The sequence below is a fragment of the Vigna unguiculata genome, unplaced genomic scaffold (genome assembly GCF_037176805.1).
Source record: "Vigna unguiculata cultivar grain cowpea cultivar isolate G323 ecotype 2 unplaced genomic scaffold, ASM3717680v1 ptg000199l, whole genome shotgun sequence".
NCBI classification, from domain to species: Eukaryota; Viridiplantae; Streptophyta; class Magnoliopsida; order Fabales; family Fabaceae; genus Vigna; species Vigna unguiculata.
Genome location: NW_028196836.1, coordinates 31401 through 45000, shown reverse-complemented (window position 1 = coordinate 45000; position 13600 = coordinate 31401). Strand labels below are relative to the sequence as shown.

General features: G+C 44.5%; 1 non-coding gene across 1 annotated transcript; it reads right to left on the bottom strand.

Annotated features, from left to right (window-relative positions):
• Positions 1-11784: 11784 nt before the first annotated feature.
• TRNAK-UUU (transfer RNA lysine (anticodon UUU)) lies at positions 11785-11857 on the bottom strand. The gene has a single exon. It is a non-coding gene; the product is annotated as a tRNA-Lys (tRNA).
• Between the last annotated feature and the right edge of the window lie 1743 nt (positions 11858-13600).

Sequence of the window (13600 nt, the reverse complement as noted above, 5' to 3'; positions counted from 1 at the left end):
CTTCTGCCATTCATTACCCTTGACATGAGAGGTATATCGTTACCTTTGATCTCATTTCCATTTTTTTTATTTTGCAGAGTCTCAGCTCTTTCCTCGAGCCCCACGGGGTCCTCTCAATCCCGCTCTCTCACTTCTGTCGCTATAAGTGTGCTCCCCCTTTGTGCGCAGAACGCCGAGGGTGTTCAGGTCTTTCCCCTCTTTTATCTTATTGCTTTCTTTTCTCCATTTCTCACTTGGGTCTAATTGCCAGGTTCAAGTGAACCCTCAGTAGCTTGAACCTGGCAACGGTCTTTGACACATCTATTAGCTGAAGAGGCCTAACGCTGGTCTTTTTATTCTTCCTATGACTAGCCGATGTAGACTATATCCATAGCCTTTCATATTAGTTAGGGTTGTGTCCTTAACGAATTTGTGAAACTCGTTTAGGCGAATCGATCAATATAAGGGCTTATACACCTACCTTTGAATGAAAGAAGTGTTGATTGTATGCCTGGAAAAGAGAAAGAGTGACTTCCGGCGGTCTGACGATTGATTGCATTTGGTTCAATTTATCTTGCTTGAGAGGGCAAAGGCAGGAAATAGAGTATGGAGTTAGGGGCTTGCTTAATGGCTTTCCTTCCGGCTTCAATGCTCAAGGCATTTCTTTTTTCTTTTTTTGGATTATGCTCTAGTGTTTGAATCATTTTTCTATCTATTCGTCTTTCTATTGATCTATTTGTTTTGCTATCATTCAGTATCAGTAAGATTGATTAGTATGTGGATTACGTGGCTCGCTCTCGCTCTTTGAGTTCTTGGTCTGAAGGTGAACGAGCTCTTGGTGTCGTAATTCCTACTCGCTTTCCTTGTATTAGCTACAGCCACCGAAGCATTCTTTCGTCAACACGAGTTAGCTATTCTCTGATCTTTGCCTTATTCTTTCTTCCTTTTCGTATGTATTTTCAACCGCACAACTGGAACCAAAAATTTCATTGCCTTGAAGAGCCTTCCATTCTTAAGCCAGCCAATCCAGTCAATCAATAAAGGGGCGAAGCGGTGTGAACATGGCCTCATTCTATGACGAGTTGGAGGAGATAGCAGGCTACGGCGAGGAGCCGCCCTACGAGGAAGACAAAAGGGACACTGAGGTCCGAGGACCGGAGGCCCACGTATATGCACTCATGAATACTTATCAATTCAAAAAATTCTTTGATCGTAGAGCAGGCACGTTTCGCCGCTACGCTAAAAGGCTCTTCTATTATGGATCACACGTCCAATTCTCTGGCTCAGAAAGGCTTTCGATGTTTTGATCCTTCTTCTCGTTTTCGCCGTCCCGGCATGTTACCTTCCCTTTTTGGAGTACCAGCTATAGTAGTCAGTCCACTGGGTCTACCTTTTGCGTCCCTGGTGAGGTTGGTTCATCGGCCGAGTCAATCCAGTTTAGAATCTTATTTTCTAGTGAGTTATAGAGCATCTAGTAGATAAACTACTAGCATGAGTAGTTAGACTACCCATACTCAGTTTACGCTGTTCGTGACAGCGATGTTCCAGTCAGACCCGTTCCAGAACCGATGAAAGAGAAAAACCCACTAGCGGGTAAACCTGTGCTTTAGCCCCCAGCAATAGATCTAGTGAGACAGGATTTTCCTTGCCTATGTTCCCCCTGAAGTGAGGCCCCACCGAATCGTCTGCTTAGTCTTCTTTCTCTTTCCTGTGCTATCCAGAAGAGTGAGACATAAGTCTAAAGTTATCCCACTAGTAATGTGCACTATCTGACTTGTCCTTGGTACATCTTATATGAAGCAGTACTGTAGCCTTACAAGCTGCTTGAATGGGTAGCGGACTTTCTATCTACGCCGAGTTTTGATGCCCGACTCAAAGCCTCCTACTCTTCCCCTTCCGCGAAGACAACCTCTGCCGCCTAGTCTGCTTGCCTTTGCTTCCTAAAGTGAGATGTCCAAGAGAAAAGGAACGAGGGGAAGAAGCGACGAGAACATAAAATCGTGAATGAAAGAGCGTGACGAGACTTTCTCAATTCGAGATGTTAGAAGGTGCAAAATCAATGGGTGCCGGAGCTGCTACAATTGCTTCAGCGGGAGCTGCTGTAGGTATTGGAAACGTATTCAGTTCATTAATTCATTCCGTGGCAAGAAATCCATCATTGGCAAAACAGTTATTCGGATATGCAATCCTGGGCTTTGCTCTAACCGAGGCTATTGCCTTGTTCGCATTAATGATGGCCTTTTTGATTCTCTTTGTTTTCTAAGTTTCTCCTTTTGAAAGGTGTAGTCTCTCCTACCTGAAGAGGACGAGGCCCCCGGAAATGGGGGGAAGGGGAGTGGGCAAGGGGCCCCTTCACGGCTAATCGATCTCTCTCCCTCTAGTAAGCTCATCGAAAGACCTGGTGCCCAATACTAAAACTTGGGGAAGGTGGGATGCTAGGTGGACAGGATTGGACGTTAACCTAGAGAGCTAAGTGTAGTGCACTTCGTTCTCTTTGATTGGCACATGGAAGATCCACTTAAAGCATAAAGAAGATCTGCACCGCTAAGACAAGGAAGGTAAGATGTTCAGAAAGAAGATAAGACAAAAAAGTCAATATTGCAACTGACAGCTAATAGGAGAGAGAATACAACTGTCAGCAAATAAAATAGATAAGACAGTCCTGTCTTGATAGTTTACTTCAGATTTCAATGTCCGATCTGACTGTGAGAATAGCGAAGTCCGGAATGACATGCTCAATGCCAGTCCATCCAGAAATGCCAGATGAATCCCGTGAGAGATCTAATCTAGGCAGAAGATCCCATCCCTAAAAAAAAAAAAGTGTAATCAGAGGGTGAAACCTTGCTTTGCAAAAGGGGAGTTCTTTCCCGCATCCATCCCATAAACCCCTGTCAAGCTTCTACTCATTCTCAATTCAGGAAAAGGTTTCCGGTTGCCATAAATAAAACCACAATCACACAGTCAACTCGAACAAAGAGCTTCTCGCCTACAAATTAAGGAGCTGGTCCAAGCCTTCCTCTTTACTGTTTAGGAGTAGCATTGAAGATTCGAAACCTTTCGTGTCGTCAGGTTGCTACACCTAACCTAGCCTAGCGGGAGCTCACTTAAGGCTCCGAGTATCATGATCGTAAGACGACATTTGCTAGCCTCACACTACCCTTTTTGGAACCCTCGAGTAGTCATGTGGAATAAACAAACGAAAAGAAAGGAGAAAGGCTTGCTGTTGCCAAGGCCTATTCCTCGACCATCGTCACCTATTCAATAAGTTGGGAGTCCCCGCCATGTAAACCCATATCCCATGGAAGAATCGAATCAATACCGACTATTTCTTTAGCATCCCGAAGAGTGACGAGAAGACCACACTTTACATCTTTCTTTCAAAAGAGGAGAACGCGCTCATAGAATATTAACAAAAATGAAAGAAATCCTCGTCCAGTGGCACGTCCTTTAGCTGCTGCGGTCCGGTACGGGGAAAGAAGTTCGGACATATTCTATATAGGAAGCGCTCCTTGCCTGAAGAATAGGCGTCTTTCATACCTTTCCTGGGAACGGGCAAGAAAACAGATTGGCCTATGAATGTGCACCCTCTTTCCTGATACTAGGGACATTTGATTCTTTCTGACCTATATTATAATCTTACCAAACTGCTCTTATTCCGCTAAAAGAGCAAAGATAAAAGCCCTCTTATGCCAGAAATTTAATAAAGAATAAAGAAAGTGTACTTTCACCTCTGGAATGGCAACATGCGAAAGACACCCACTGGCGTGCTTACGTTCTTTCTTCGCTTCCCAGCCAACAAGCAACTCCTTGAGCTTTATAAAGCCGTTGATTGCCATCCGTTTTCTTGCTGGAATCTTTTTCTTATTCTGAATATAACCTGTCCTCCCGGGGCTCAAGGGAGAGGCCTGACTGTCTTTTCTATAGAGTTGGAGTAGTAGTTGGACAAAAGAACTCTCTGGCCGGAGTCAAACACGTAGTCGTGACCTGTCCCGTCGTTACTCCTCTTTCTATATATGTTTAGGGAGAAAGAATTAGGCTGCCTAAAAAGAAACTCTAGGCGTTGGATTGTTTTTATTTTCTGCTGGTGAGGAAAGGTCGTGCAATCGCAGAGGACTAGTTCCCTATCCCGCTGATAAGAATAAAAAAGGGATCGGCGCAGTGGATAGGCCACTCTCACTGGAAGAGCTTAGCTTATTCCAAAGCATCCCTGACGCTCTCTAGTTTAGGAATAGAGGGTGCCGCATCCGAGGCAAAGCAAGAGCTAACAGCCTCTTTTTTTCCATCCTTACTTTCATCCGTTAATGCTTCTTCTTTCCAGTCAGTTTAGATCCTGAGAACAAGTCAAGCTTCAAATAAGTAGTCCGCTAAGGTCTGTCTAACAATAGAGCTTCCAGAGGCAAGCCGAAGCGGAGAATGTTTCTCCTAAAGAGTCTATTATAGTAGTCTATCAAAGCACAAGGAGAATGGCTCTGACTAAGCATCTGGTGAGGGATCCGCTGGATTAGTAAGCATCACATAAGGAGGACGGTGGAGATCTAAGTTGCTCCTTTCTTCCCCCTTCCCCAGTTCTCTAACTAGTGGTGTAAGCAAGTGCTCCATTGTGTAATGGTCTAAGGGCCTTTCAGTTCTAATCTGACCTACCGTGTCTAAGGTGTGACTTCTTCCAAGAGTGGGAGGGCTCACAGTAAGACCGGGTAGACGGGTATAGCAGTAATAGTACTTTCACCCAATAGGATAAGGCAAGTCAGTTTGAAAGCAAGGCAAACAACCTTTGCCTCTTGGACTACGGCTTGGAAACCTTTGCCAAGTTTCCTCAGTGAGAAAGGAATCAAACTCACTCTCTTTTCTTCTTCAACTCAACCAAGTCCAATAGAAAACACATTAAGCTTCGTCTAACAGGAAGTAGCACCTGCCGCCTTGCATAGCATGTCGAGAATCCTTTTCCTTGTTTCGAAATACAGATTGTTGTGGAGAGTCTAAATTGCGTAAGAGAAAGAAGCTGTTCTTGAATTGCTAGTCTGTCAGTGAGAAGCTGTGATCGAGAAAGTCTCGCCCAAAGAGCTCTACAGTAGTGCCTTGCGGGGTCGTAGAGCCGGGGGAGCTCAGATCCGATTCTTGCATTCATCTTAACTGCAGATTTCTACTTCTTCTTACCCAGTTTGTAAGCAGAGGAGAACAAATAAGATAGAAGCCCATATTGAAACTATACTTCCTAACTAGAGTAGTAAGAAGTCTTTTCAGAAGCAGTAGACTGAGAGGCTTTGGCAGAATTGATCGAACTTCTTGCTCTCAGGGTGCTTCGCTTGAGCTCAACCATCCGGGATGCTTGTTTTCTGAGGATGATTCTTTCGCGTAAGTAAGGGAAGTGTTGAGCCAGAGTAGAGATGACCTTTTCAGCATCGCTGTGAGAGCATCCGAGTGAATAATTTCTGCCAATTGCATGCTGAAATAGTTTCTTAGTGCTTCCCTTTGTTCTTGCAAGAGATCAAGACTGGTAGGCAGGCTAAGGCCAGAGATTCAATGCCCGAGGTCTTTCCTCTCCTTATCAGTCGAGTTACTTCATAACCTCTTCTTCTGATTATAGTCGTCGTAACTCTCTCTATCTTAGGTGTCGGCATCACACATATCATATAGATTGTGTGTAGTGAGTGAGATTTCCCAAACAAAACATTAGGAAAGGAGTTAAAAAAAGAAAAAGAATAGAGGCCATCTGACTTGGTTAAGTCATGTTAGTTGTGGTTAACAGCAGAACCAAAGCAGAATGACTGACCCTGCCTCCAAAGAGGAAGGTGCATTCCTTGTTATATCCCATAGCTTGCTGAGACCGGAGATAGGGTCCCCTCAGATATGACGATAGGTACGTTCCTGCCAAACATGTTAATAATATAGGTTTCCCTATGGGCATATCCCAGGTTTCCAATATGATCTTAAAATAGACAATCACACACAAAATAGCTCGACTGTAATCCGAGTAACGAAGACTGATAAGCATAAGGATTGAGAATTCATGGGATTGATCAGGTCTCAAGACTGGGACGTCGCTTTTAGCTGCTTTTTTGCAGACTAGATTACTAGGATGCTTGGGAAGTAGCCGTATCTTCTTCTTGCTCCGCTGCTCTCAGAAAACCTGGGACTGAATCTCTAAAATAAGGACTTGTCTATCCGGTTTATCCTGTTAGTGAGATGGGTGTAGCTCCCCTGGATGCATGAAGGCTTTCTTCTTTTGAATTCGGGTTCCCGCATATTGATTGATGCTTCCTTGGAATACCTTTCCATAGGAGTGGTAGAGTCCTAATAAGAGGCCAATTCCTGATACGCCCCTATGAATCTCCCTGGATATCTTCACTTTCTTCGGACGAGCATCCCTGACATAGCTGCCCTTGATAGAAATCCCCTGGCTTTCCTTACTAAATTATAAATCAATCCGGCAATCTTCCTTACAGTTATTTTCTCCTTAATAGTCTATCGGAATTTCTCTGAGAAACCCCCGGGAATCCTTACTTAAAAGCCCCTTTATCTTGATTGTTCGAATAGGATGTGTTAAGCAACAACTTCAAAGCCCTTAGCTACCGGTATTGCTTTGAAAAATCCTGGGTTAATGCAGGTTTCTTTGCTTTCTTTTTATCTGACGCAAGTTATTCATTGATAAAATCAGGATCTTTCTTCTCTCTTCGTTCCTCTCCTTACAGTCGAGTTACTACGTTCCTCTTCTTCTTATTCCCTCCCATGCATCAACAGTTCCAATTTATGGGATAATCCGAGGCAAAGGCCATATCCCGAAGCTAACTCATAACTCTTTCCCGAGTCAACTCACCCTTTCACGCTAACCCTGCTTTGGAAAAAAGAAGGAATGAAATAGCTCGACTGATAAGGAGAGGAAGCAAGGCACTTGAGATGGGTGCTTTCCTTCTTTTTTCTTTCGAAGGTGTTAAAGGGCTGATTGAGGTATAAATTCAATACATATAATTTTTATTTTTCTTGATTTGGTGGTAACCCATTTGGACGAGCAATCGCTACTTCGTTCTCGCCTTTGAGTGTGCAGGGCTTGAATCATCCATAAAACGCCTATTCCTAGGTGCCAAGCTTGTGTTAAAGATCTTACTTGCCTGATTCCCGGAACTGGGTTAAAATAAAAAAAGTGAAGAATTGCAAATATTTTAGATATTGTCTCAGTACTTGTGGCTAGTCCTATTATATGGACTTGACCTCCCTAAGGATGCTTCCACAGAAGAGGCGAGAGGTTCTATCCTTCGGGTATGTGTACCGAACGGGAAATCTATACTCGTAGGCGGTGATACCTCAAGCCCATGATACAACATTTTAAAGTAAGAAAGCAGTTGATAACGAAAAGTTAACCCCCGGTCGGACTTGGTAGGGTAGGAGCCGAATAGAAGGCATAAAGTCAGAGGAATGAGCGGGTAAAGAAGAAAGAGATTGGAAAGATGAGATTCATGTATTGACGTAATCTAGTAGACCCTTAAAGAACATCCAAACCTAGAAACAAGAGCACGCCCATCAAACGGAAAGAATTGATAAATAGGAGGCGGGTAAGCCCGAATAGCTTCCTCAAAAGCATGATGTAGCGACTTACTATTAATTCATAATGCGAGCTAGCATTTGGGGCTAATGTCTGTAGATGTGATACCTCCTGGTCAGAGACGGAGAATCGCTGTTATCGGATCTGGTAATAAACGTATGCTTAGTAGGGAGGGGCTCGCCCAGATGCTTTGCGAGACCGAATCATTTTGTGTTCGGTTGCGTTATCTACCGCAAAGAGGGACTCCCCCTTTCTATTAGAACAGTGTTAGTTCGCTATTACTGCCGGTCAGGCCGACGAGAATTCTATTCTGATATTGCTATGTGCGCCACTAGAGCTTTGATCATATGCTTTGAGCCGAGTCGATGAGTTTGAATATTCATTCGTGTACGTATGCCATGTAGATTGAAAAGGGAGAAGCCCTCACTGACGGAGTATAAATAGCACACCAGATGGATCATTCAATAGAAAGCCGAAGGCGAAGAGTGAACACCTCCAAAGGGCTGGGTGAGAGAAAGCGTCCTTTGTTGATACCTAGTGTACACCGCCACCTACTGAAATGGATTAATAAACGTGGCTTTCTATTGCTTGTAGCGGCGTTGCTTCCTTTTGTTCACCGCGGCGAAAAATGAAATCTTGAGAAAGAAGGCCTTGTGGGGCATCTCCAGCAGCGCCAAAGAAGGAAGATGGAAAGTCTTCTTTGTAGACTCGCACCGCTCACTTACGGTTTTATACAGAGGGGGGTTGTATTGAAGGGCCATAAGCTTTGAATATGCGTTGGTTCCAATCCGGATCTCGTTGTTTGGGTCTCGAGATGATATTCAGGAGACAAAAGAGCAGAGCTGATAGAAATGCTAATTATAATGGAGATACTAATTCTTTAATAAAGACTTGTGCCCATTGTCCAAGATTCCTTTGTGGGACTTTCTTTTTATTCTTCTTGACTTGACTCAACAACCCTCCAATTCAGGACAGAACTCTAAGGGTATCTCTGAAGATTCAAAATACAGAAGAGCGACTGCCAATCAAGACAATATTGAATTGAAGCACGCGCCTTAGGACCGATCCCAGTGAAATAGGAAAACGAATCCGCGCGCTACCGAGTTTCCTTCATCGATCGGAACAAAACTAGCAAAAGAAAGAGGGAGCTGCGCTATACATAATACAAAGGGACCCAGGCTCTGCCCGAATGATACGATCAGCAACTTCTAGTACCCAAGCTATGTGATCAATAACTATTCTCCTAGAGGCGAATCCCTCAGGGCGCCCTAAGCAACCGAAGGGTAGAGAAGATGAAGAATAAGGGTAATCTAAGCATGCGCCACCAAAAGGAAAGAGAGGACCGATTGATACCAATAGCAAGATACACATCTTTTTTTTTAGACTCCGAGGGTTGAGAATAGTTGAGGATCAGAAGATTGGCCTTAATAGATTAAGTGCAAACTTTCTTTTTTATATTATATATGAGTAAGCCCCTTCCCTTAGGAACAGAAGTATACACAAGGGGGTAATTTCTCACAATTATTCACGTTCAACTCCAAGATCCAGCAAGCCAACTTCAACCGAAACTGAGTCACATTCTCCCTCTCTTCCTAATGGAGGCACATACCATTCTTGTAACAGTGGATGGATAAAAGTCTCGTAGTCTTTGTTTCTAAAAAGGTCGTGCCCTTTCTACATATATCGAAATTTTAGTCTTTCACCCCTCCTTTATCGAATTAGCTATGGCTAATCTAGTAGAGTAGGGCTAATCAGAAGTTTCACTATGGCGATTGGAAGCGAAGCCTCAATTCAAATCGAGCAGCAGCTTTTCTACACTCAAAGGGAACCCGGCATCCCATTAACTGAGACTTCCTATGCATAGCTGTAGCCTTTCGTCATACCCTTTGGCTACTTAGTGCCTCCACCTACTACTAGGCTGTAATCTTCTTGTTTCTAAACTAAATCGAGGGTCTATGCGGCTCTCTGAATAATAGAATATGTCCACTGTAGTCTATTTGAAGCGTTCCTGCTTGTCTTGAATCAAACGGAATTGAATAACCCTGTGTAGCGGATAGCATGGACTGATTGAAATAGCATACTTGTGCAATGGATCTCGTTTATCTTTCATATGTTAAATGTTCGTGTAGTGAATTCACGGCTAGAGATAGTACATTCTGGGTCGATCAAGGAAGGTAGCGTATACGGGTACTTGGGATTGAGTAGAGCATAGGTTCAATAACCGGGCTTGGAAAAGAGAATGATAATCTCGTTCAGCAAGAGGCTGGGTTTTTGGTCTTTCTACGTTTCCGCTTATGCTCCTTTGGTTAGTACTCCAAATTGGATTTCTTTCTGGTTGGTTCGAAGTAATGCTCCTTTTATTTAGCTATTCCCTACATTCTTTGGTAAAAGTGCTCATGCAGCTTCTAAGGGATGCCTTCCCCTCCAAGTTGTTTCAAAGTAAGATCTGTGGATAAACGATGGTTAAGCCGCATCGGTGCGGTCGGGATCGCCCGGTACTTGTGAGGCAGAAGAATCCTTGAATAGAAGATCGAGCTTGTGGAAAGTCTTTTTTTAGTACTTGTTAGCGTCCCTTCCCCCTGAGTTCAAGATGTCCCTTTCCGCTTCTCTTTCAGCAACTTCCGGATTGGTCAAGCCTCGAATCGAATCCTGGATCAACGCCCTTTTTCGCTTAACCCATTCGTTCACAGTCGATTCAACTTAAACCAATGTCACATGTCTTGTGAGCATTCAACCATGATCTTCTTTTGTTCACATCAGATCTTTCCTGGTAACTAAGGCAATGAAATTTTATTAATGAATAAATTACCTCATATCTTTCCCTCTGGGTGGGATGATACGAAATAGAGCAGTTGCCAATTGGCATGCGAAACCGAGAAGGAACTTACTTTCATAGACAAGAGCTGACCTTGGGCCAATGACCAGATATTTAAGATTATTAGCCAAAGTAGATAGAGTGAATGGGAATAGTCGAATGCCCTATGGAGTAAAGGGAAGGGGCTTGAGTTCTGAGACGAAGATAAGGCTTCCGGACATATGGAAGAAGGAGGCATCGTAGATGAGGAGATCCAGTTGTGCTTGCTGCCTATCCACTTGGCGAGTAAGAGGCTCTGTGCAAGAGTGGATTTTCAACCTTCTGCCTTTGCTTGCTTCATCTGCAGAGCTAACTCCGGAAGTGACTGCTCTAGCCAATGCGCATGCGTTCCTTCCTAAATGCAATTAGGCTTCTCGCGTTGATCACATAGCTTCTTCTGTAGTGCGTGTATTTAGTGTCTCCTTTGCTGTCCTATCGCGGAGTTATGTACGTAGGGTGCGCGTAGAAAGCTTATAGTGCTCTTCTTTGATTGATTGTAATTGAGTTGACTGACTCAGGAACTTTCCCTTAGGGTGAATGCACTAGGTGAGCGTCTTTCAATGCTTGCTTTTTTAGTTGTTTAGCCTATAGCCTTGTTGCTAAAGCTGTTAGCGCGTAGTCTGTCTCATATACCTCCAAGAGCGGTGAGTGGGTGTAGTAAGATAAGATGTAGGTAGGCATATCTATGTTTGGGCACTGAACATGGTAGCTATAGCGAGGGGAAAGATCCATAGCAAAGACCGGTAAGCTCGCTTCCCACATCCCATTCGATGCTTTCCCTCCTTCTTTATTTGCTTGATGCGCCGCTCGGTGTGCTCAGATGGTTCTGCTTCATGCTCGTCGACTCTGAGTTCGGGTTTCAATGAGTACCACGATCATTCCCGTTAACCAAATCTCTCCATTTTATGATCAATTCATTAGATCCAGCTCCCTGGCAGTTACAAAAGAACATCTTCATTGGGATGCTGTCAGTGAAGAAAAAGAAGTAAACTGTCATACCTGGTTCCAAGGGAAGAGAGCCCCAGTGAAGTAAACCGAGGGCACGAAGCAAGGTATGGTGGGTGCCAGCTACTTTCACTTGTTAGGAGTAGGGGCTGAAAAGAGCTCTTTGTATAGGTTGGGTTTGCTGGGCTTTGATGCTGACCTTCTTTTTTTGAAAAGGGGAAGGTTTGATAAAGGAGCTTTTAAGCCCTTTTGCTGGATTGTTGGTCTGCAGCCCCGCCCTATAGAATAGAATGAATCCAATAAGGAGAGGCCTATGGATGACCGAGCCACTCTTATACTACTCCTTACCTCACCCCCTTCTCACTTAAAGGGCGAAGTCGCTGAAGCGAGTCTAAAGGCCAAAGAGTGATCTTTGAACGTTACTACGCATCCTTATTAATGAATAGGTATAGTGTAAGGTAGGTTTGTTTGGGTATAGCAGGACTTGAACCTGCGACCATTAGGTTAAAAGCCCAATGCTCTACCAACTGAGCTATACACCCCCAAAAAAGATAGATAGTAGTAAATAAAGATTGGTGCAGAAAAGAGGGCGGCCCCTCTTCTCATCATATTAAAGGGGCGCAGCTCTGTATGAGGCTCGTACTGCGGAGCAAGCGAAGAATAAGGGCGCGCGTTAGCACTCCTGCAAGAAAACGGCCTTACTCAACAAGCGCACCTTTATTAGTAAGTTGTTTCCACTCATTGAAGATTCTATCTACAAAAGAAGGTCAACGGGGGATACTAAAGTTGCTCTCACTGACACCATCTACGAGAAGGTGAGGAGGTCGTCTTTCTTTTCTTTCCGGCCGCCATACGGTTCGCCTTAAAGCCGGAGAAAGGGAGGAGCAGTTATCTATGTAATTACGGTCTTTGTTGGCCGTTGTTCCGGTCGAGCACTCTCTTTTCTTTGCTTTGTTCAATAGAGTCTTACCAAACAAGACTGACTTCTTACCAACCCGCGAAGGGTTGTGAAGTTGGACCAGGTACGAAGAATGAATCTATATCTGTGTACAGTACGGAAGTTGCTGGCCGGCGGCCGCTCAACTGTTCGAGCGCAATACAGTGGTGGTTGGTTCCGATTCGACAAGGGTAGAATGCCTGGTCGAAGGTCCAGTACAGTAGGTAGCAGGCGTGTTCGTTTTGGCTCCCGAGCGAGAACGAGAAAGAGGCGCTGCACCATTCTTGCTGCTATGTACGTGAACCTTGACTTGAGAGATTCATCCAATGGAACCCACACTCAAAGGAGGACCACAAGCTCGGGGCTCGACGAAACATAAAATATCAGCATTAAGAAACTGACTTATTGGGGTTAGCAGTGAAAGAAAGAGCCCGGCATTCATATGAATAGCTTAGTCTACTAAAATCAAAGAGGGACCAGCCTCATCGTGGTAATTATCGTTCACCTCTAATGTGACACGTTCCCTCCCAGTTATATGATCCACGGGATCAGTCGGCTAGAGAGCGGGGCTATTCTTCTTCCGGGGAGGGAAAGTCGTCCCCTCTACTGATCGAACCCTCAGTTCGGGGGTCTTCGTCAACATGTTTTGAGGCTCCAGTCTTCGGCGGGTCACCATTACTTGACTTAGAAAGGCGAACATCTAGGCAAGGGAAAGCGCAGTGCGCCTGGTGCAAATGGCTTTTTTCATGATATACCAATCAGAATGGAGGACCCTACCTACGTACATGATTGATAGAAGAACTACGTAGGGGGTCGGTCAACTTGATGCGGGAGAGGCATGAGTGCAGTTCGATCTTGTGGTGTATTCGTTTGTAGTGAGTAGGGCCTCTTTCTCGTTGATCAGTTCGCCTCCGCTCTATTGAAAGGTCTCCATTCCTACGGCGGTTTTGTCAACGAACGCGTCTCGGGCCGGATTGACTAACCTAACCCTTACTTAAGGGGGCCTTGCCATAGTTGGGTGCTCTGCTTTAGTGTGATTTACGAAGGCTAGGCTAGTAATACCAAAAATGAAAAGAGATCGGGGTCGATAGTTGGCAAGGAACTTGATCCCCCCAAAACACAAAAGGGGCAGCTGCGGTCGAACTCGAATTCTGGAAATCAAATAAGTCGGGGCCCTTTTACCTTACCAAGTCTACCGGATAGAAATTAGCAGATCAGGTATAGATACGGGAAAGGCTTTCTCCCTCAGTGGAATCGGTGGAACGCCCTGCTTCCGGCTAAGTATACAGAGTTGGGTCTACCGTTCGTTCCACCGTTACCTCTATTCTATTCCGATCTTTCTTTTCTC